Source organism: Orcinus orca, chromosome 3, assembly GCF_937001465.1.
Source record: "Orcinus orca chromosome 3, mOrcOrc1.1, whole genome shotgun sequence".
NCBI lineage: Eukaryota > Metazoa > Chordata > Mammalia > Artiodactyla > Delphinidae > Orcinus > Orcinus orca.
Window position 1 is genome coordinate 22,581,269 of NC_064561.1, and position 24,914 is coordinate 22,606,182.

General features: G+C 39.1%; 2 protein-coding genes across 8 annotated transcripts in view; one reads left to right on the top strand and one right to left on the bottom strand.

Moving 5' to 3' along the window:
• Window positions 1-24,914, bottom strand: part of LOC125963841 (UDP-N-acetylglucosamine--peptide N-acetylglucosaminyltransferase 110 kDa subunit-like) — a 673,346-nt gene that overhangs the window by 392,157 nt on the left and 256,275 nt on the right. The window lies entirely within an intron of this gene.
• Window positions 1-24,914, top strand: part of LOC117203448 (UDP-N-acetylglucosamine--peptide N-acetylglucosaminyltransferase 110 kDa subunit-like) — a 110,734-nt gene that overhangs the window by 10,260 nt on the left and 75,560 nt on the right. For 3 of the 7 annotated variants that reach the window (XR_007476265.1, XR_007476266.1, XR_007476264.1), the window contains exon 1: window positions 20,538-21,190. The exons of 1 other annotated variant lie outside the window; for it this stretch is intronic. The gene's annotated coding sequence lies outside the window, so the exon portion shown is untranslated. Of the gene's footprint in view, window positions 1-3,724; window positions 3,768-7,149; window positions 7,502-20,537; window positions 21,191-24,914 lie in introns of those variants that run through there. 3 more of the 7 variants (XR_007476261.1, XR_007476260.1, XR_007476263.1) reach the window with 3 other exon arrangements.

Sequence of the window (24,914 nt, forward strand, 5' to 3'; positions counted from 1 at the left end):
TTCTTATCTCTCCTGTGGATAAGCTCTTGACAGTGGCACTAGGGCCTCCCTCAATAAGTACATCATTGGCTAAACCAGTGGTTTCTCAGATATGCTCATTGAACAACCCTTAAGGTGGATTGACATTCCACTGCCTAGAATAGAATATGGTGTTCTTTAGAAATCGGGGGGAAAAAATAGGCCACCAGATGTACTTTCTTCAATTTAAATTGTATATATATATATGAACAATTGTTATATATGTGTATGTATACTTGTTCATATATATGAATGATTTAAAATTGAAGAGAGAGATATATATATACACACACATATATATGTATATTTAAATTTTGGTTTCTGTTAGCAAGTAGTAAATTAAATTATTAGCAGATCCATACTGCAGGGAAATAACCAATCAGATTTCATTCAACAGCTTGCTTTTTTGTAGATTTATGGTTGTGATTTTATATCTGCAGGTATGTTTGCTGAAGAAAATATTTCTGCCACTTTATACAAAATTAAATTCATTTAATACCAATGCGACATGTCTCAAATGTCTTAATACAGTTTTAATCTTTAATCGCATCAGAAGTATGAAATTAGAAACATACCCCAAAATCATTTGAAGATATAATTACTTTCATTTCCCTTATACTTTTGAGACTTTTGAAAAATAAGTATTTAGTTGTACTTATCTGTTTCTGTCTCTCTAAGGATAGCAAACACTGAAACACAATTCTTTTTAAAAGTCAATATTAAAAATATATTGTCCAAGATGATCAAAACTAAGGAAGTGGCAAAGAAATTCAAAAATTTAAACTTTCAAAGGGTGCTTTTTCTGTGAATGTGTAGTACTTGTTCTTCTGAAGGAATTAATCTTTTTAAAAATTTAATTAACTTATTTTTTATTGAAGTATACTTGGTTTACAGCGTTGTGTTAATTACTGCTGTACAGCAAAGTGACTCTGTTATACATATGTATATACATTCTTTTTCATATTCTTTTCCATTATGGTTTATCACAGGATATTGAATATGGTTCCCTGTGCTATATAGTAGGACCTTGTTGTTTAGCCAATCTATATATACCAGTTTGCATCTGCTAATCCCAAACTCCCAGTTCATCCCTCTCCCACCTGCTTCCCCCTTGGCAGCCACCAGTCTCTTCTCTGTGTCTCTGATTCTGTTTCTGTTTCATAGATAGGTTCATTTGTGTCATATTTTAGATTCCACACATAACTGGTATCATGGTATTTGTCTTTCTCTTTCTGACTTACTTTGCTTAGTATGATAATCTCTAGTTACATCCATGTTGCTGCTGCAAATGGCGTTATTTCATTCTTTTTTTTATGGCTGAGTAGTATTTCATTGTATATATGTACCCCATCGTCTTTATCCATTCATCTGTTGATGGACATTTAGGTTGTTTCCATGTCTTGGCTATTGTGAATATTGCTGCTGTGAAGATCAGGGTGAATGTGTCTTTTTGAATTCTAGTTTGGTCTGGATATACGCCCAGGAGTGGGATTGCTGGATCATATGGTAGGTGTATTTTAGTTTTCTGAGGAACCTCCATACTGTTTTCCACAGTGGCGGCACCAACTTACATTCCCACCAACAGTGTTGTAGGAGGATTCCCTTTTCTCCACACCCTCTCCAGCATATGTTATTTGTAGACTTTTTAATGATGGCCATTCTGACTGGTGTGAGGTGGTACCTCATGGTAGTTTTGATTTGCATTTCTTTAATAATTGGCAGTGTTGAGCCTCTTTTCATGTGCCTATTGGCCATCTGTATTTCTTCTTTGGAGAAATGTCTTTTTAAGTCTTCTGCCTATTTTTTTGATTGGGTTGTTTGCTTTTATTGTCATCAAGTTGTATGAGCTGTTTGTATATTTTGGAAATTAAGCCCTTGCTGGTCGCATCATTTGCAAATATTTTCTCCCATTCTGTAGGTTGTCTTTTCATTTTGTTTATGGTTTCCTTTGCTGTGCAAAAGCTTGTAAGTTTGATTCGGTCCCCTTTGTTTATTTTCATTTTTATTTCTATTGTCTTGGGAGACTGACCTAAGAAAACATTGGTATGATTTATGTCAGAGAATATTTTGCCTGTGTTCTCTTCTAGAAGTTTTATGGTGTCATGTCTTATGTTTAAGTCTTTAAGACATTTTGAGTTTATTTTCGTGTATGGTAAAAGGATGTGTTCTAACTTCACTGGTTTATATAAGGCTGTCCAACTTTACTAACACCACTTGCGGAAGAGACTGTCTCTTTCCCACTATATATTCTTGCCTCCTTTGTCAAAGATTAATTGTCAAAGATTAACTGAGATGTGTGGGTTTATTTCTGGGCTCTGTATTCTGTTCCATTGATCCATATGTCTGTTTTTGTGCCAATACCACGCTGTTTTGATTACTGTGACTTTGGAGTACTGTCTGAGTCTGGGGTGGCTATGCCTCCAACGTTGTTCTTTTTCTTCAGGATTGCTTTGGCAATTCTGGGTCTTTTATGGTTCTGTATGAATTTTAGGATTATTTGTTCTAATTGCATGAAAAATGTCATGGGTAATTTGATAGGGATCGCATTAAATCTGTAGATTGCTTTGGGTAGTATGAGCATTTTAACAATATTAATTCCTCCAACCCAAGAACATGAGATGTCTTTCCATTTCTTTGAATCATCTTCACTTTCCTTTATTAATGTCTTACAGTTCTCAGTGTATAAGTCTTTTGCCTTCTTGGTGAGGTTTATTCCTAAGTATTTTATTTTGAGGGTTGTGATTTTAAAAGGCATTGTTTTTTTACATTCCCTTTCCGATATTTCATTGTTGGTATAAAGAAATGCAACCAATTTCTGTATGTTAATCTTGTATTCTGCTACCTTGCTGAATTCGTTTATCAGTTGTAGTAGTTTTCATGTAGAGTCTCTAGGGTTTTCTATATATAGTATCATATCATCTGCATCTAATGACAATTTTACCTCTTCCTGAAGGAATTAATCTTGAAGTTCTACTAAGACTTTTGGGATACCTGTTTTAATGAGCCACTACTTCCTGCCTGAGATTGCACTATGCGCCAGAGATTCTAGAATTAGCATAATAAAACTAATAATGCAAACAACAGCAACAAATCTTCACAAACCTTCCTTGCAAGGAAGTGAAGTCTACTGGAAAAACAGACAAGTGAAACACACATTCAAAATGGCAGTGATTCTCAAACATTTATGTGCTGAAAAATCATGACAAGCCTGATAACCAGGGCAATTACTAGACCCCTTCTCCAACTGGTAAGGTGTAAGGTCCTGTAACTCTATTTTTGGTGAATGCCTCCAGGAGAGTGTGAGCCAGATGTTCTCAGTTGTCGTCAACCTTTAGAGTGCATCAGATATGCCTGAGAATACTGTTAAAACACAGATTGCTGGGCTCCAGTGCCAGAGTTCTAACCAGTTCCCAGGTGTGGCTGATATTGCTGGCCCAGGGACCACATTTTGAGAACCACCTTTCAAAACTCTGCAGTATGCGGTTGTGTGTGTTGTGAATGCAGTATGCGGTTGTGTGTGTTGTGAATGAGACGGGCCCAGAGAACCAAAGGAGGGCAAAGGGACTCTGCCCTAAATTAGCCAAAGGTAACAATAGCAGCTACAATTGATTGACCCAAGAAAAAATTATAAGAACTTTACCTGCATTTGCTCATTTAATCCTTTCAGTAAGGTACATAGGTGCTACTTAGTGTTCCTCTTTTACAGGGGTGTCCAGAGAAGGTAACTACTTTGCCCACGTCCTAAACTGGTAAGTAACAGATTAAGAATTCAAGTCTAGGAAGTCTGACTCCAGAGCCCACACCTCTACCCTTTCTGCATGTAGAGAGGAGTAAAGGGTTGTCAGTGAAGCCTTCCTGGGGGCCCTGGCCTCTGAGTGTAGATAGGAGGATGAGTGGACATAAAGATCATTATTTGTGTGTGGTGGGGGTAGGGGAGGAAGTATGAGGGCTTCCAGAAGAGCCTGCCCTCCCCATACATCTGCTATAAGCAAGTCTGATGATCAGGAGTCCGGAACATGAGTATGACTATGGGATACTGAGAAGGGTTCTAGAACCCTGAGGTTAGAGTTCTGGATCAGTTAGTAGGTAACAGAAAGTGAATGAGTGATTTACCTTACTTTCCACGGGTAGCAGGAAGTTTGGAGATAGTCCCTCTAGCGTTAGTCCAGCTGCTGAAGGGCATCACCAGGGGACTGGGTTGCTTCGCTCTTCCAGCTTCCACATCTCTAGCACGTCCACATAGCTTCAAAGTGACCCCAGAATCTCCAATAGTGTTCCAACAATTGGGGCAGGAAGAAAGAAAAGGAAAAAAAAAAAGAAATTAAGTAAGAAAAAAAAGGCAGTGTCTAACTCAGAGAGCAAATTTTTTACCACAGATGGTCAGCAGACTTGCACTTAGATCTCATCAGCTCGGATTTTAAACTGGCCACCTTAGCCTTAAGGATAATGGGGTCTCCTAAACCAGGGCTCTGATAGTAAGGAATAAGGAGAGAGTGGTACTGATTAGCAGTGCCTGCTGTCCCAAACAAATATTATCCCCAAACTTTTTTTTTTATCCTATATTTTACTTTAAAGAATGGAGGGGAAACATTATGTATCTGTAAATAGCCTTTTAGAAAGGGTACAATTATATAGTTATACAACCCCCTGGAGGGCTCCTTTCTTCTAAAATCTCTTTAAAAACTGTTCAAGGGTAAGGACATTTTTATCTTAATTTAGTCACTTGCAGTCGATTATCTTGGAATGACATCCTCTCTCTGCAGATGTTCTGTCAGGCTTTAGAAGATTCTAGAAGTGGACAGAGAAGTGTTATGGTACATGTATTTGCAATATGCACGTCTTTGAAATGAAATCCATTTAGGGACCAAAAGGCATTCCATGTCTTTGCTATACATTTTCACATATTTGCCTTTCCAGAATTCCTTTGAGCAAATCTGTTCGATGTAACCCATCCGTTTCTCCCATCTGAATTCTTTATTACTAAACATTCTTCAGTGTGCTCTCACTCCCCTCTGTCAAAGGCGTTTCTCTGGGTCCTCACCCTTCTCATCTCATATGTGAATGCGTATCTTAAACTGAAGCAACAGTCTGCTATGACTTCTCCATAACTTGAAGAACCCGTCTTTGTGGGAAAAAAAGTAGACTTACTAACTTAAAAGGTAGAATGCGCGCAACGTTTCTGAGAGTTAAAAACTAAGGTAAAAACATAAGCAAGGGAAAAAACTTACAGTGGATCCTTTTCAAAGACTTTATTTTACAGAGAAGGCAACTGAGGTTTAAAGAAAAAATGCGTTAGTTAAACACTAAATAATATACCTTAAACCTCAGTGGAGCAACACATGGACAGTTCATTTCTCACTCACTCAGGAGTGTAGTATGGACTTTGGTGGTCTGAGGGTCAGTTTTCTGCTCAGTTATTCAGGGACCCACCACCTTCATCAAGTGGCTCTACGTTTGTCCTAAAAAGGAAAGGAGAGAGGAAGCTGCAAGCTACAATTATCAACTCGTTATCCTTCAGACATAAACTCTTCAGGTCACCTCTGGTCACATTCTTTGGGATAGAACCATACCCAGATGCAAGCAGAGATGGAGAATGTTGTTCCTATCTTGGTCCTAGTGATGCCTCTACAGGCTGGAGGAGCTAATTAAAGTGTAGTCAACAGCTCGTTGTTTCTGCCACAATGAGTGATTAGCCTAAGGCTGTGGATTAATTATGTGTGTGTGTCACATATACATATAATACACACAAACATATATATGTGTGTGTATATATCCATTTTTTAGCATGAGTTGACACATGGGGCTTCTGCCGTATCAAAAGAGTACAAACTGCCTCTTGTTGCTTTTTCTTAATTGAAGTTGACTACTACTATCTATTTCCCTTCATTTTGCTACCTCCCCCCCGCCTTTCAGTATTATATGAAAATTCTGAAAGAAATAATTTCAAAGTTTCCAGTGCTTTTAAAGGTAATAGCATACTCAGACCTTAACAATTTTCCTGTGTGAAACTTTTGCCAGACTAAAATAGTTAACTTACGAAAAGTAAATTTAGATTGATGCAAAAGAGAAAATAAGCTGATTTTTTTTTTTTTTTTACACAAATACCCTGAGCCAGGATGGAAAACTGGAGGAATTTAGATCCTTTTGTTGTAAATTTAAATATTTTTAATTGTAAAAATAATACAGGCTCATTGCAGAAACTCCAAAATTGAAAGGATTTAAAGAAAAAAGGAAAAATAACTCAAAATCCCATTTCTGATAAATCATCTCTGTAACATTTTTGAGGGTATCTTTGGAAACTTTTTTGTGACGGGGTGCATATAAATACAATGCAAGTATAAAATACCTTTAATTATTATATCAAACTACAAAACAGTTCTATAACATTTTTATTTAGTAATATAATTATGATTACTCATCACCTAATAAAAATCTGCAGCAGCATTTTTAATGGTTGAACAGCATTCTATTATTTATTGAACCAGTCCCTACTGTTCAACATTTAGATTATTCCTGTTTTGCTTTGCTAAACAATGAGACAAGCATCCTTGTTCATATGTCTTTGAGCATTTGTTTATTTCCTTAGAATGGACTTCTAGAACTTGAATGGCTGGTTGTCAGTTCTGGTACATACTGACATATTGTCTTCCAGAAAGGTTACCGTGCTTTTTATTTCTACCAAGAATTTAACATCCAGTGTGGTTTCTTACACACACTCATCAGTACCAGTATTATCAATATCAATACCAGTATTATCAAGTTTTTTAAAACGTTGTCATTCTAGCTCAGTAAAATATGACACCTGAATTATTTTATTTGTATTTCTTTGATTAATAATAGCAAGGTTGAACATATTTTCATATCTTTATTGGCTGTTAATACTTTTTAGTTTGTGACTTTATGACATCCATTTTTCATCGATGTATAACAACCTTTTATATATCAATGTGTTTATTTTGTTGTTTGTTGTAAATGCAATTTTTTTCTCTTCATTTATTAATTTTTATTTTGTGTGTGTTGAACTTCTTTAATACTGTCAAGTCTATTCAAAAACCCTTTAATGAACACAACAAATGTGGAAAATCAGTCATTCTCCTGCATTTTGTAATCAGTGTATTTCCTTTTGGGCAGTATGGAAATGTAGGTTCTTATTTCATCTTATGGTTGGAAAGAATCTATTCCCTCGGAAAGGGATTATAGTCTCCATGATGCAGTAATGGGAGATTTTATAGGGTAGGCAGGGTCTACAGAAGAAAAAACCCTAAATCATACTCCATTGGTGGTTGCCTTATTTATAAAAATGGCATTTGAGGTTGTGTGACTGCCATCAGGTAAGCAAAATTAATTTTTAGCATGAAATACTCCTATCAGCAAGAACAGCCTAGGATAGGCTAGCAGTAAGAAGTGAGGGGTTATGGGATTGGGGCATAGCCTCTGTTTCCTCCAATGCAGCTGGAAATTTAAACTCTGGGGCTCCTGCTTGATCCAATCAGCCCAGCTACTATGTGTTGCCAGGTAGGGTGAATAGACTCAGAAGTACAAGAGCTCATCCTTGGTCCCCTCTGGAAATGAGCAGAGAATACTGTGTCAAGCAGAGGTGATCAGTCCATGGTCTGGAGACTTGGATCTCCCCACATAGTCCTTAAAGTCAGGGTGAGACAAAATGCCAATACAAATTATATTGATGACAGTATCAATGAGGTGACATTGAGTCCTTTGACCCAACGTGTGTCTGCAGTGTGCCATCCATTAGTAAATGGGCAAAGCCATTTGACAGATCTATCTGATACAGTGAATGAATCTGACACTGACATTTTGAAAAACTGAAACTGTATCCATTTGTCAAGAACAGTGGCCATTTGTTCTGCTTTATTCCCCCTGGTAGAACTAGGTAACATTGCAGGCAGTAAGACGTTCCGGCATTTCACCCTGGAGTAGCCCCAAAACTGAAGAAGCTGTCTTATCAGTAGTTAGCTCCTTGTCACCAAGAATATTAAAGTAGATTTGTATGATTAGCAAATTAAAGAGACTATAGTGCCTACCACTACTGTATTCACTAAGGCACCCAAGTTATTCTAAAGAAATCCTAATAATACATTAGGACCGTTTTGAATATTTTTATTTGATTATCCATAATCTTCTAGTTATAACATCCATCACCATTTTGACCACTGAAACTTGGCCTTCTTTTCTTACAGCCTAGCCCTGTGGTCTTGGGCTAATCACTAACCTGCTTAGATACAATTTTCTTCTCTATGAAATAGAAACAATATTATATGCTTTGAAGGACTGCAGGAAGATGAGCTGTAATGTTTATCAAGTGCCTAGTAAGTAGCCTGGCCCATAATAAATACTTGGCTAATTGTAGATGTTTCATTTTTAGTTTTATTTCCAAACATTGCTCTTTACTTTTGGAACTCTAAAATTTGTTTTGAGAGTGGAGGACTTGTTGTTTAGATTCCTCCAACACTCTCTGTATATTCTGTACTTCTATCCCTAGATCATTTATATTAATGGAATAAATGATCTTTGGTCTGGTGATTCCAAGGTGACGAGGAGCTAAGTGGAGGTTCAGTATACACCTGGAAGTATGGATTTTCATGCCCAGTGCAAATGTGGGAAAGGCATTATTCCCACATTATAAAGGGGGTAAAGACCTCCAACTTGAGGAGACTCTGGGTTGAGAGATGAGAGATTTACAGGTACTGTATTTATCGTACAGGGTACCACAGGGGCTTTTATGTTCTGTAGCGAGAATTTGCACCTTATACCCTTGTAGTTAGAAGTAAAACATACCACATAACATATCTAGTAAGCATTAGAGTTAGAATAAATACCATTTATTTAACGTTTCCTTTGTGTTAAGCATTTTACAGTTACAACATATGGATGGATACTATATTGTAATGGTTAAGAGTGTAGTTTTTTGAGCTAGATAATCCTGGATTGGAATCTCATCTTTATTACCTCTATTTTTCCTGTTTTATCGAGGTATAATTGACAAAATTGTAAGATAGTCAAAGAGTATATCATGATGATTTGATATACATGTGCGTTGCAAAAGGATCCTTCCCATCACGTTAATTAATACATCTAACAGCTCATGACACCTTCTTCCTTTTTTTCTTTTTTTGGTGAGAACACTTAAGTTCTATTCTCTCAGAAAATGTTAGTTATACAATACAGTGTTATTGACTGTAGTAACTATGTTATACAGTAGATCCTCAGACCTTATTCATCCTGCAGCTGAAAGTTTGTACCCTTTTACCAGTCTTCCCCTCTTTTCCCCACCCACACCCCAGCCCCTGGCAACCAGTTTTCTACTCTCTGTTTCTATGAGTGTGGCTTTTTTCTTTTTAGATTCCATATATAAATGATATCATTTGTATTTATCTTGTCTGGCTTATTTCATCAGCATAATGCACTCCTGTTTCATCTATATTGTCACAAATGAAAGGATCTCCTTCATTTTTTTAAGGCTGAATAATATTCCATTACCTCTTAAATGAGTGACTTTTGGTACATTGTTTACACTTTCTAAGCCTCACGGTTTCTTTTCTTCTGTAAAAAAAAAAAAATATATATATATATATACTAACAGGTTATTTTCTGATATGTGGAATGTTTGTTGAATCAACAAATAATTAGTTGAGATCATAAATGTGACACTTAGCACTGTATTAACATTTATTAATACTCTCCCTGTTAATTTCTACAATAAATTGTATAATAAGTAACAATAATAATAGTACTAGTAGTAGTTTTAGAAAATGCATAGGATGTGCCAGGCATCATATACTGTACTACCCTCCTTCATTTGTACCACAAGTTACATGTGGACATCATCTTCCATGTTGTTTCCTTTAGAGAAAATTGAAGCTCAGCAAGATTGAGTAGCTTGCTCCAGATGTGAACTCAGGTCTGAATCACTCCACATATAGGTTCTTAATGACTCCATGTCTTTAATTCCACATCTGCATTTGTGTGTTGTTGTTGTTTTTAACTTTCCAAGCATCTGATCTGAAATTCCTTTCTCTTTGGGGAATTTTCCACTTTGTGGGTCTTGGTGAGAAACAGAGCCTTCCTCTCGTTATACAAGCTGAACATGTCAGATACACTGTTTACTCACATGCTCAGTCTCCCTTACAGATGGAAAACAGTCGGGTGACCTCGGGTTGGCCAACTGTACCGCCTCTTGGTTTTTTGGTTTTTTTTGTTGTTGTTTTTTTTTTTGCGGTACACGGGCCTCACTGTTGCGGCGTCTCCCATTACGGAGCACAGGCTCTGGACGCGCAGGCTCAGCGGCCATGGCTCATGGGCCTAGCCGCTCCGCGGCATGTGGGATCTTCCTGGACTGGGGCACGAACCCATGTCCCCTGCATCGGCAGGCGGACTCTCAACCACTGCGCCACCAGGGAAGCCCCTCTCTTGGATTTTGAATTACAAATAAATGATGTAAAGAAGCAAGACCAGCAGTGCTGGGTCAACCTCCTGTTTCCTGTTCCTGCTTGGTAGCAAGGCCAGCTAGGACTTATAACATCACTTTGGCCTGATCCTATAATTGCAATAGCATAGGCTTGGCTTTCGGTTGTTTAGTCTGCTTCTAGTTACTGAGACCTAACCATAAACTTCCAAAAGTTTCCTTTTCTGCTCAAATTAGCCATATCTGGTTCCTGATGATTACAAATAAGACCTTTCCTGATATACAATGGTGACCTACTTATCCAGGCAGATGTAACATCGTCCTGGCAGGAACAGAGGGCAGACAAGTTCCTTGTACAGCTGAACAAGAAGAAAAAGACCTAAGAAGGAAGAATTGAAGCCAGTTCTGCTTGTGTTATAATTCTACCCGCAGCTGCCTCTGTTTCACAGACCACGTGCTAAGGACCAGACGAGCAAAGTAGACCCAGGCCTTCCAAACCAGAGACCAGCTGAGCTGTACCGTGGACAATCTAGGATGTGAAAGACTTCACTCAATGTCTTTGTCACTTGACACATTGTTCCTCTCTTTGGGAAGTACCTTCTTTGTGTGACAAGAATATGCTAAACCGACACTTAAGTGGACAGAGTTGAAAGATGCCAAAATTAGCTACAGAAAAAAAGGCGTAAAGACTTGTATTTTCTGTTATTTGAAGGTGTTAAGACCCCACATAGAATATGAGTCCTTTAAAGGAAAGTTGTTAATGGCCCAGGGAATGTTGAATTTCCATGTGGCAATATGTCCTTGATCGGTCATGATGATGATGATGGTAGCATCAGTAGCATTTATCAGTGTTTCCTGGGTGAGAGGCACTTTATCCTAATGACCTTTTATCCCCATGACGACCCTGTGAAGTAGGGAATACTGTTTCAGCATCTTCAGGGTTTTTTGGTTTTTTTTTAATCAGGAATTTACCCTAGATCACAGTTGGGTGGTAGAACGATCAGAACTGGACACTAGCCTTTCCTGAATTCCCAGGGTGTGATCTTAGCAGTTGTATTGCCTGATGCAGAGCCACGTAAATGTTGCCAAAGCAATGAAACGTGTACCTATTTCTAACAGATTCTAACTCAGAAGCTCTGGGGTTAAGTGCAGAGCAGTTGAGTGTGATTGTCTTTACAGACAGTAGATAACTTAAGAGAAGTTGTTTAAAAGTATATTTACATATTGCACTACACTGTCATATCTGTGATCGGTTAGCTATTGAGTCACTAACACAAATCCCAATCCCATCTCTAATCTCATTCATCTCTTGTATGATATTTGACCTAATTGAGGCAGTTTTTTTTTGTTCTTTCCCACAAACACACATCGAACATCCAAAACATGCTTACCATTTGTGAGCATATTTTCTTAGTTATTTAGGAGTTGAATAAGAGTGAGAGAGAAGGGCTTCCCTGGTGGCGCAGTGGTTGAGTGTCTGCCTGCCGATGCAGGGGACGGGGGTTCGTGCCCCGGTCCGGGAAGATCCCACATGCCACGGAGTGGCTGGGCCCGTGAGCCATGGCCGCTGAGCCTGCGCGTCCGGAGCCTGTGCTCCGCAACGGGAGAGGCCACAACAGTGAGAGGCCCGCGTACCGCAAAAAAAAAAAAGAGTGAGAGAGAAAAAGACACATAAATATGAAATACGGTCATCATGTTTTCAATATCCTTTATGTGTGTTTTTAATATCCTTTATGTTGTTAATCCCTCTTAGTATTTACTGCCATTCACTCATTTGTATTATTTGGGGTATAGCAGTTTATTCGCACAGCATTTTTACATATGGTTTATCATTTGTATTCTATTTTAATAACACTAATAATTATAGACTATTGACAAACTCATCAGACCCTACATATTCATTTCAAAATCATGAAAATAAGGTGGAAAATGAGGTGTAAAGTGGAAAATCTGTGTGTACATTTTCATTGGTGGAATGAGGAGCTACCTGAATATTACTCCTTTAGCTTTTCCTTCAAATGGTGCACTTTTTCCTCCATGCATAGGAGTCAGTTCCATTAGGTAAACAGTAGTCTTGAGGGCAAACCTCAGAAGTAGAAACAGGAGAACATTTCAGTTATGGTAAAATCAAACATAGTTTTCTTCAGTAGTGAAAAAAAAATTCTTCATGAGAAGTTCAACCACTGTGAGTTCCATGGTGAAAAACTTTCCGCTTATAGAGGCAACTTCCCCCAGAATTCTGAGAAATGTCTGTACACCTGTTTCATTTCCCTCTGACTTTTCCTTCTCCTTTCTCTATTGACATTAAAATCTATAATGAAAGCACATAGTAAGCAGTCTAGGACAATTGATATGACATTTGATCTAAATCTCCAAAGTCTGTTTTACAAAAGCAAGCCAAAAAGTGGACCAGGACTTTCTGTAAAATATCCTGCTTTTTGTTGGATGATGCCATGAAAATCAAGATGCTCCTGAAAGGTCTTAATAGCTGACCAAGAATAGTAAACAATTGAAATTCTCTCAGGCTTCTTCAACCCTATCTCTGGACACATTTATAGCTCTCAGAAATGGTATTAAAAGAAGAGATTAATAAAGCTTTTATAGATGAGTTGATAAATCTCTAAAGATTTAAGTCTTCATTGCCTCCTAGGTTTTCTCTATTTTGGGTTTCCAAAAGATTTCAGTAAACCACAAGATAATTAAAAATTAGACATTATCTTTCTTACCTTGACATTTTTTGATGGTAAACACCTTTCTATTGTCTCCATAGTGCTGCTCAATTTCCACCAGTACAGTACTTAAGTGAATTTGGCTCTGGATGGTGGGATATATAAGATGTAAACGAATTGTTTGTATATGTTTTAGAATTCTTCTAAAGGGCCTGGCCATGGAAATGCATTGAATATTACTTAAATAACTAAAGTAACTTCCTCAGAATTATTATTCTATTCTGGTTAGGATTCTATCTGCTCTGGTTTGTTAAAATTTCCCTTTAGAGTGGTTTTAATTTTGTTTCTGATAGGGTCCTAGGATTTACTGCCACACCCATCCTGCATCTGTTTTTCTTTGAATTACTCTCCTTGCAGCTTCTGATTCATACAGGGCCTTACAGGTTAGTGACAACCTGGCCATCACAACGCTGGGAAGGACAGGCCTACTTTTCAGAGGTGTTGATGTTTTCTGTACCTGAAGGTTTTCAAGAGATATCAGTCTTCCTCACCACCTCCCTTGGCCCTCCTAATGGACTAAGCAGTTCCTCATGAAATTTCTGTAGGATATCTGTACCAACTTCTCAATATTGTTCCATCCTGAGTCTAAATTCCTGGCCTCAAGGTAATGTTAGATTCCTAGCTCCAGCCCCTATTTACATAAGGCCTATACTAAGGAACGGAACCCACAGACATCAGTCCGCTCTTCTTTCTCTGGATTTAATTTCTCTGTTACTTTCTGAAACATGCAGGTGTTCCTTCCTTTCTTTTAATCTCTGCTATGTGCTTTTAACTTTTTCAAAATTGACCCAGAATTTACGTGTGTCTCCAGTAAGAGTACATTAAATTGAGCTTAGTCTGCTATTCTACTGGCATATTTGAGATCCAGATAATTTGCTACTTAACTGGATTCAATGACCTGTATATTTCAGGCATCTAACACTCACCATGTTCCAAATTTCCCTCCTTATAGTTAGTAATTTTCTTGGGAGTCTGGATGACATTAAATGGAATAAAGTTAGTGAGTGGCCCAGGAATGCCTGAAAGTTTGTTTGTCAGAGTGGCCAGGGAAAGTTAAGCAAGGAAGAAAAGCAAATGAAAAACAGAATCCCATTATGGCTGAGTTTACTCCCAGGATTCCATGCAGAGCTCTCTGTAGAGTTGGGATGGGTTATAACTTATGCCAGAGCTCTACGTGGGGCTGACACCATCTCATGCCAAGCTCTCAGTTCTGGGCTAACGTCATCTCTGGTCCACTCTGTGGAGTGGAAACTTTGGAGGAATGGCCAATGTGTTCTGCGGCGTAGGAAGAGGGAAATTGTGAATGTGACTTTCTAAATTGTGGAGGAACTAAGCACTGTAAATGTGCCTTGAACTATGTTGTTTAATTTGACCAGTCAGATCAATGACTTTCCCCTTGAATGAAATGCTGCTACGTATATGAGCAGAAAAACAAAACTGGTATAAGGAACAGATAGCTAGTGGGAAGCAGCCACATAGCACAGGGAGATCCGCTCGGTGCTTTGTGACCACCTAGAGGGGTGGGATAGGGAGGGTGGGAGGGAGGGACATGCACGAGGGAAGAGATATGGGGACATATGTATAACTGATTTACTTTGTTATAAAGCAGAAACTAACACACCATTGTAAAGCAAATATACTCCAATAAAGATGTTAAAAAAAAAACTGGTATAAGGAGATGGAGAGACTGGGAGTCTTATTTTCCCACCAATTAACTTTGCCTCTGACCATGACCTTCCCTTTGAGTCTCCTAGGCCTTGGGGATGATCGCAGCCCCTTGGGTTGGGTGACGGCAACCCCATCTTCACTAGAACCTCTAGAGTTAACTTTGATTTTTCCCACTCCGTCTATCCATCCCATGTGTGCAGTCAGACATTTGATCTTGGACTTTTCCTGACAAAATGTGCTTGAATATAACCATTTCTTTTCACTCCCACTGCTACTGCTATTGTCACTGCCTTAACTAGGGCTTTATCTTTAAGTTCTTCATATAAATATATAAATATCTATATATAAATATACAAATAAAATATAATATTAATTCTGATGATTTTAAAGTCTTTTCTTGAGAAAGACTTTTCCTGATAAAGATACACAATATCTTATATAAATATTTTTGTATTATCTGTTCTTTTCTTAGAAGTTTAGTCATATGATTCTATCTCTTGGTTTGTCTAGAACTTTTTGATTGAATGCTGGCTATTTTATTTGGCTTTTATTGTTTTTCTCAGTGGAAACGTTGTTTTGCTTCCAAATATTTTATTCTACCTGGAAGTAGCAAATCTTCAAATTACAATTTTTTAAATGCTTTCAAATATCAATACTATAGGTGTCACAAAATCTAGAAAAATGACATTTAAAAATGAAATACTGCCAGATGTGTCTCTATAAAACTTTTCCCCCACTCTTTTAGCTATATATTCTTTAACTGCCTCCTCATACGACAGTTTATGTATTTTCGAAATCAAATTTTAAGAAATAAACTTTGTAGTTTTTAGACATAGATTTCTTGTAACATGGTTGATTAGAATTTGCTTCTAGTTATTAATAGTTTAGAAAAGTTTATTTCAGCTTCACAATTTGTTATTGATAATGTCACATTAATTTTCATTGTTAACTTTGAGAAAACCTCTATGGGTTACTTCCTCATAAATATTTACTATTATAAATGCATTACTGATTTCAGTACTGCTATAGGTTTGTGCATTACAGGAATTCTGATAAAATATTCACACCATTCCATTACACACATTGTTGATGGAGTATATTCTTTTATTTAGTTATTTATTTTTGGCTGTGTTGGGTCTTCGTTGCTGTGTGCAGGCTTTCTCTACTTGCACAGAGTGTGGGCTACTTTTTGTTGCGGTGCACAGGCTTCTCATTGCGGTGGCTTCTCTTGTTGCAGAGCACGGGCGCTAGACACGCAGGATTCAGTAGTTGTGGCTCGCAGGCTCAGTAGTTGTGGCTCACGGGCTCTAGAGCGCAGGTTCCGTAGTTGTGGCACCACGGCTTAGTTGCTCCGTGGCATGTGGGATCTTCCCGGACCAGGGCTCAAACCCTTGTCCCCTGCATTGGCAGGTGGCTTCTTAACCACTGCGCCATCAGGGAAGCCTCTGGAGTATATTCTTGACAGAAGAAAATTTCCGTTTTGACTAAGCATTGATGAAAACTGAATCTTTGACTTATCTTTCACATGCCTGATGATTGAAATAATTTTCCACAGGATAGCTTCTGGTTTTGTACTTTTCAGTTCTTTTTTTCTTCTTCAAACGCACATGCTTTGAGAGCTGTGAAGTGCAAGACATGGCTATATTGTAAGGTGGGTTTTGTCCTTATGCTTCTGTGTCTTGTGCTAGTTAAGTCAGTAGAGTAGTCAGTATGAGTACTGGAAGTTATTCCTGTAATGGGATAGTATATAGTCAATTACATATGGTGGTGTCTGAAAATCACATAATAGCCTCACTTAAAACATCTCCTTAGGGCTTCCCTGGTGGCGCAGTGGTTGAGAGTCCACCAGCCGACGCAGGGGACATGGGTTCGTGCCCCGGTCTGGGAAGATCCCACATGCCGTGGAGCGGCTAGGCCCGTGAGCCATGGCCGCTGAGCCTGTGCGTCCAGAGCCTGTGCTCCACAACGGGGGAGGCCACAACAGTGAGAGGTCTGCGAACCACAGAACAAAAGAAAATCTCCTTAGCCAGATTTCAAAAAAGCCTGTGGCCATTCCAATATGATCCAACATAGCAGAATATGATAGAAGGAAAATTGGCAAAGAAAGAGACGCTGGTCTTACCTGATGGAAGTTAAAATATCTCACTTTTGACAATTTTGCAAAAACCTATAATTACGTGAATTAATTTCTAGGGTTCTTCATAGGACCTAAAGAGGAACCCATAGAGTTGTGGAAGAACAATAGAAGCTTCTGTGATGAGAAGCCCGGGCACCGCAACAAAGAGTAGCCCCCACTCGCCGCAACTAGAGAAAGTCTGCACGCAGCATTGAAGACCAACGCAGCCAAAATAAAAATAAATAAAAATAAATAAATTTATTTTTAAAAAAGTAATACTCAGGTTTGAGGCATGAGAAATATGAGAAATTAGCTAATCCTTTCAGAACTTTTAAAATATCAAACTCAGTCTCTAAGATTTTAACATTATATACAACATCGGTTACTTATTAGTGGTTTGGGAAGGCCAATTTAAAATTTTCTGATCTTACTGTATTAAAATTCACGGCCCTAATGTTTTCCACATTGACTATATGAATGATGAAGTAAAGTCAATCATGTATTTCCTTTCCAACTGGGCAGAAAACAAAATTTTGAAAAGTGTTTGGACTACTGACTTTTGATTTCTTCTAAGGCAAGTGTATAGGTAATTTTTATTCCCTGATTAGGAGAAAAATGGTGGAAGAGGGCAGGGTTAAGAATTAAGATTTCAAGAGCGTGAGAGGTAGATGGCCAACTAGAGTTCCTAAGGTTTGGTGCTTGTAACTGTTGCCGCCGCTTAAGCCTGTCAAAGCAGTGGTACGGCTGCTGCCCTCGTATTTGCTACCTCTAGAAACATTCTTGCCAGTAGTGGCGGCAGCGGGACTCAATTACCCCCTTTTATCACTCTCTGCAGAAGCTCCAGATGGCGTCTTCCGTGGGCAACGTGGCCGACAGCACAGAACCAACGAAACGTATGCTTTCCTTCCAAGGGTTAGCTGAGTTGGCACATCGAGAATATCAATCAGGTGATTTTGAGGCAGCTGAGAGACACTGCATGCAGCTGTGGAGACAAGAGCCAGACAATACTGGCGTACATTTATTACTTTCATCTCTACACTTCCAGTGTCTAAGGCTGGACAGATCTGCCCACTTTAGTACTCTGGCAATTAAACAGAACCCTCTTCTGGCAGAAGCCTATTCGAATTTGGGGAATGTGTACAAGGAAAGAGGGCAGTTGCAGGAAGCAATTGAGCATTACCGGCATGCATTGCATCTCAAACCAGATTTCATCGATGGTTATATTAACCTGGCAGCCGCTTTGGTAGCAGCAGGCGACATGGAAGGGGCAGTACAAGCTTACGTCTCTGCTCTTCAGTGCAATCCTGATATGTACTGTGTTCGCAGTGACCTGGGGAACCTGCTCAAGGCCCTGGGTCGCTTGGAAGGAGCCAAGGCATGTTATTTGAAAGCAGTGGAGACGCAACCGAACTTTGCAGTAGCTTGGAGTAATCTTGGCTGTGTTTTCAATGCACAAGGGGAGATTTGGCTTGCAATTCATCACTTTGAAAAGGCTGTCACGCTTGACCCCAATTTTCTGGATGCTTATATCAATTTAGGAAATGTCTTGAAAGAGGCACGGATTTTTGACAGAGCTGTGGCAGCTTACCTTTGTGCCCTAAGCTTGAGCCCAAATCATGCAGTGGTACATGCCAACCTGGCTTGTGTATACTATGAGCAAGGACTGGTAGATCTGGCAATAGACACCTACAGGCGAGCTATTGAATTGCAACCACATTTCCCTGATGCTTATTGCAACCTAGCCAACTCTCTGGAAGAGAAGGGCAGTGTTGCCGAAGCAGAAGATTGTTATAATACAGCTCTGCGGCTGTGTCCCACCCATGCAGACTCTCTGAATAACCTAGCCAATATCAAAGGAGACCAGGGAAACTTTGAAGAGGCAGTTCGCTTGTATTGTAAAGCATTAGAAGTCTTCGCAGAGTTTGCTGTTGCCCATTCAAATTTAGCAAGTGTATTGCAGCAGCAGGGAAAACTGCAGGAAGCTCTGATGCATTATAAGGAGGCTGTTCGAATCAGTCCTACCTTTGTTGATGCCTACTGTAACATGGGAAACACTCTAAAGGAGATGCAGGATGTTCAGGGAGGCTTGCAGTGTTATACTCGTGCCATTCAGATTAACCCTGCACTTGCGGATGCCCACAGCAATCTGGCTTCCATTCACAAGTATTCAGGGAATATTCCAGAAGCAATTGCTTCTTATCGCACTGCTCTGAAGCTTGAACCTGATTTTCCTGACGCTTATTGTGATTTGGCTCATTGCCTGCAGATTGTCTGTGATTGGACAGACTATGATGAGCGAATGAAGAAGTTGGTCAGCATTGTGGCTGACCAGCTGGAGAGGAATAGGTTGCCTTCTGTGCAGCCTCATCATAGTATGCTCTATCCTCTTTCTCATGGCTTCAAGAAGGCTATTGCTGAGAGCCATGGGAACCTCTGCTTGGATGAGATCAGTGTCCTTCATAAACCACCGTACGAACATCCAAAAGACTTGAAGCTCAGTGATGGTCGACTGCGTGTAGGATACGTGAGTTCTGACTTTGGGAATCATCCTACTTCTCATCTTATGCAGTCTATTCCAGGCATGCACAATCCTGGTAAATTTGAGGTATTCTGTTATACCCTGAGCCCAGATGATGGCACAAACTTCCGAGCGAAGGTGATGGCAGAAGCCCATCATTTCATTGATCTTTCTCAGATTCCATGCAATGGGAAAGCAGCTGATCGCATCCATCAAGATGGTATACACATCCTTGTAAATATGAATGGTTATACCAGGGGTGCTCGAAATGAACTCTTTGCTCTCAGGCCAGCTCCTATTCAGGCAATGTGGCTGGGCTACCCTGGGACCAGTGGCATGCTTTTCATGGATTATATCATCACTGATCAGGAAACTTCACCTGCTGAAGTTGCTGAGCAGTATTCTGAGAAACTGGCTTATATGCCCCATACTTTCTTTATTGGTGATCATGCTAATATGTTCCCTCACCTGAAGAAGAAAGCAGTCATCGATTTTCAGTCCAATGGGCACATTTATGACAATCGGATTTTTCTGAATGGCATCGACCGCAAAGCATTTCTTGATAGTTTCCCAGATGTGCAGATTGTCAAGATGAAATGTCCTGATGGAGGAGACAATGCAGACAGCAGTAATACAGCTCTTAATATGCCTGTCATTCCTATGAATACTATTGCAGAAGCAGTTATTGAAATGATTAACAGAGGACAAATTCAGATAACAATTAATTGATTGAGTCCTAGCAATGGACTGGCAACTACCCAGATCAACATTAAGGCTGCCACTGGAGAGGAGGTTCCCCGTACCATTATTGTAACCACACGTTCTCAGTACGAGCTACCGGAAGATGCCATTGTGTACTGTAACTTTAATCAGTTATATAAAATTGACCCATCTACTTTGCAGATGTGGGCAAATATTCTGAAGCATGTTCCCAATAGTGTACTGTGGCTGTTGCGTTTTCCAGCAGTAGGAGAACCTAATATTCAACAGTACACACAAAACATGGGCCTTCCCCAGAACCGTATCATTTTTTCACCTGTTGCTCCTAAACAGGAACATGTTTGGAGAGGCCAGCTGGCTGATGTCTGCTTGGACACGCCACTCTGTAATGGACACACCACAGGGATGGATGTCCTTTGGTCAGGGACACCCATGGTGACTATGCCAGGAGAGACTCTTGCTTCCCGAGTTGCAGCTTCCCAACTCACTTGTTTAGGCTGTCGTGAGCTTATTGCTAAAAATAGACAAGAATATGAAGACATAGCTGTGAAACTGGGAACTGATCTAGAATACCTGAAGAAACTTTGTGGCAAAGTCTGGAAGCAGAGAACATCTAGCCCTCTGTTCAACACCAAACAATACACAATGGACCTAGAGCGGCTCTATCTACAGATGTGGGAGCATTACGCAGCTGGCAACAGACCTGATTACATGATTAAGCCTGTTGAAGTCACTGAGTCGGCCTAAATAAGGACTGTGTGCACAGGAGAATTACCCTGTACCTGAGCCTCAACCTTCTGGGGGAAAGGGAACTACTTTTTCCTTATCTGTACAATACCATGTTGCAGATGGGTGACAGACAATGATAAGAAATAGCACAGCCAGACTTGCTTCCTGCATGATCACGATAGGGAGAGACTCAAGAGATGGGAAACTGCTGTTCCACAAGGAGTCTCCATAGAATTTTGCAGCAGCCAGGTGTCTGGAAGGTCTGGAAGGTAAGTCTGGAAGGTCTGATCTCCCTTGGTCTTCCATGGGATGGATGGTTAGTGTGGAAGGGAGATAGAGATTGCCCAGCCGTTTTGTGATTATCATGGATTGATTGAGTCTTCTGAATTAATATTTTTCTTTATATTTTGGGTATTGGAGCTTTTAAAAATGTTTGGTTTCAGGTATTTTTATTCATGTGAAGTGTATATGATTCTCTTGAGATAAGGTTTTAAGCTAAAATATTCCTTGTTTTAGTTTCTGAACTCTACAGATAAATGGGGATTTTGCTGGTGTAGTCTTTTTATAGGTTTTATAAACCACTTGAACCTATATCAGTCATTTTAGTGTCTGACATAATGTTTGGAACTATCAGTGCTTTGTTGGTTTATAGATGATGGCTTAAATTATTTTCCTGGTCCGTTTCCTTCTTCCCGTCCCCCCACTTTAAAAATTCTCCTGTAACTTGGCTAACAAAAAACCAAGTCTGATTCAAAACCTCCCAGAGCGTTTCTCTTAAACGCATCATCTGGTGCCAAATGAAGATCCTTAGGAGTGATTATTAATTCTGAAGGGCACAGTTGTGGTACTGTCACTGATGATAATAATAATGGATTTTTGGCCTAGAGTGTTGACCTATTTCACCAGTGTTTTACCGTTGACTGCCCCTCTATGCTGCTTCCAAAAGTCATAGTGTGTGATAAGATTTTTACTTTCATTTCTAAAGTTTTTTTTTTTTTTAGTGAGTCCTGTTCTTCCTTTTTCTTTCAGCAGAAATGAAATCCCAGGTAAGTATAAGTATTCAAATATTTGATCAGTAAGTCACAGTTATCTCCAGTACATTAAATAACTTTCATCAAAGAAACATGTTATAGATAAAAAGCTCTGAAGGACCAGCTATGTATATGATAATTATGTTTCAGATCTTCTAGGGTATTATATATAATAACTTGTCTTCTGGACGTGGCCTTGAAGTCTTTATGGATTCAGCCTCGGTAGTAGCGAACTGCACTGCTACTTGGTTTGGAGTACAAATTAGAGTTTAGCCCTCCTGGAGGTTGAGTTTTTGGTATTGAAAACCATAGGAATGAAATTATTGTATTTCAGCAAAGGATCGAGGGCTTGAGGCTTAAAAAAGGCAACATATGTGTGGGAAGCAGTCAGCCTTGAAAGCAGGTAAGGACATGCCAGGCATGCGGCCGCTGCTCGAAGGGACTGTCCCTACTTGTTCCCCTCCTTATTCCATTCCATGGGAGATAAATCACCAGGGCCCAGAGATCAGAAAGAATGTAAAATTTGACAAGCAAAGCTGTCTCCCCTCTGCACGTGCAGGTTATTTTTGATGATTCTGGGTTTATGGGTTTTCTCCCAGGGAAGTTAACCTTGAGCCGAGACAGTCTGTAGATAATGTAAACCACCATCTGGCAAGCTTCCTTTTTCTAGTCTATTTAATCTGCAACTGTAGCATAATGACTTTGGAATTACTGTTGCTGTATTACCAAAATCTTAAACTAGGATATTTTTGACAAATGCGGTCCTTAGTTAATTTTTAGAGCTACAAACTGTCAGATGGCTCTGAAATAACAATTGTCTGGCTATTCTTCAGGGTGATCACAATATGGTAATGACCTTGAGGTACCACTAAAAAGCAGGAAGGTGTGAGTCTTCCTTTGGTTCCAGAGTGAAATGCGAGTTGGAGTTGGAAAAGAGGCCCACAACCAAGTGTTAGAGAAGGAAATGTGAGGTCATTAGTGAAAAACCAGGTTGAAGTTAAGGTGAAGAGGCATGAGGAAATGGGCAACTGTTCCAGTATTACAAAGATCATCAAGAAGCATATCCATGAATGTGGTTTGTATTGCAATAGCTGAAAAAGAGACAAATAACCTGGCCTGGACTTCATGGAGATTATATTTTATTGATTCTGATAATAGATCATTGTTGATAAGGGCCTCCTATAAATTATAACCATGCAAAGGCAGCAAGATAATTTTTTTTCCTTTATGTATGTGTTTCTCATTCCTACTCACTTCTCTCTTAGGGGAAGAGAAAATCACGAAAAACAAAATTGTCAAGTCTCAACTATTCCTTTTCAAAATATTTTTTTTTGCAAATTCCAGTGCAGACAATAGGTTAACTGTTAAGATTTGTAAGGCTCAAAAAGCTAGATTTTTACAAAGTGTAGCCAAATTTTATTCCATACATAATAGCTTTGGAAAGAATATGTGATGATGCAAAGTTGGAAAAAGGTGGTTTTTCTTCTGTGAATGGCTTCACTGTGTTGGGAGAACAGGCACAGAAGAAATCAAAGTAATTAAACATGGGGTGAGTTTTCCTGATAGGGGACTCTAGTGCTTTAAAATAGACTAGATAATCCTAGGGATAATCTGAGGGTAGAACAGACCAATGCCTCATTTCCAATCTGGTACCCTGGAAGAAAACAGTGTATTTCCTTTGAGGTCTTGAGAGGTTTCTCTTCTGCTTTGTTTTATTTTTGGTTCATTTTGTAATCAACCTTATTAAGGTATCATTTACATACAATAAAATGCAGACATTTTTAGTCAACGGTTCGGTGACTTTTAATTAATGTATACATTTGTATAACTAGCACCCCCATAAAGATAGATAACAATCCTAAAACCCTAGAAAGTTTCCTCCTAGGCTTTTACAAAAGTATCCCCATCTCCCACCCCAAGGCCACCACGGATCTGCTTTTTATCTTTAGAGATGACTTTTGCCCAGTTTAGAATTTCATGTAAGTTGAATAATACAGTAGGTGCCCTTTTGATCTGGCTTCACTTGCTCAGCATATGGTTTTTGAGATTCATTCATGTTGGGATGTTTTAAACCAGGACTTTAGCCTGGGTGGCTGATGTTGTCTGAAGGCACCTATAGGTACATCTGAGTCTCTGGCATTGTCACTGTCTGTTCTTGGCTCCGTATTTTCAACTTTACTAAGAAGCACAAGGTTGAAGTAAGGAAGATCATTGTCAGTATAATGGAGGTGAAGTGGGTTCTGTTATATAATATTCTCAGCAAAAATTGACCTGCTTGGAATCACTGTGTTGATAATCGACAAGGATTCTCTTCCTCCAAAAGCCTTGATACTATAAAACTTCTAAAGGACGCTGTCCTAGGACCCTTCTTTTAGTTTTCGAATTTTGGGAAACATTTCTGGAAAATTCAACTGCTCGCAACCTGAAAGAAGCAATTATTCACCTGAAGGCTAACTCTGCTAAAGTTGAGTTGTCCGACCTTTACATGCTGATAGAAGCCAAATAGCCTTGCAAAACAATGCTCTCTTATTGGATATAAGCATATAGATTGTTTAAGGTGGACGTGTGTATGCAGTAAAGTGAAAAGACAAAGAATCTTTGAGTTTCCCTTGCTGGTTTTTTTTATTTTTTCATTTAAGTTTCTATAGCGTATGCTAATAGCTCAGGGAAACCTCAGGTTAGTTTTAGGTCCACTCTCTACGTAAATGTTGAAGTACTCCATACCCACCTTTTTTCTACCTTCCTTCTTTTCTTCCATCTTTCCTTTCTAACTTCTTATAATCCATTATACTTAATCCTGCATTTGCTGAGGTGGCAATTAGTGTAGGAAAATACTGTGAAATTTTGCTGTTCAGAATGCATGTTGACCAAATTCTATATTGAGAAAAGGTCTGAATTTACCCAGAGTAACCCTTTCTCAGCGTCTTTGAATAAAGGCCCTAGAAAGTGGGCTATATATAGT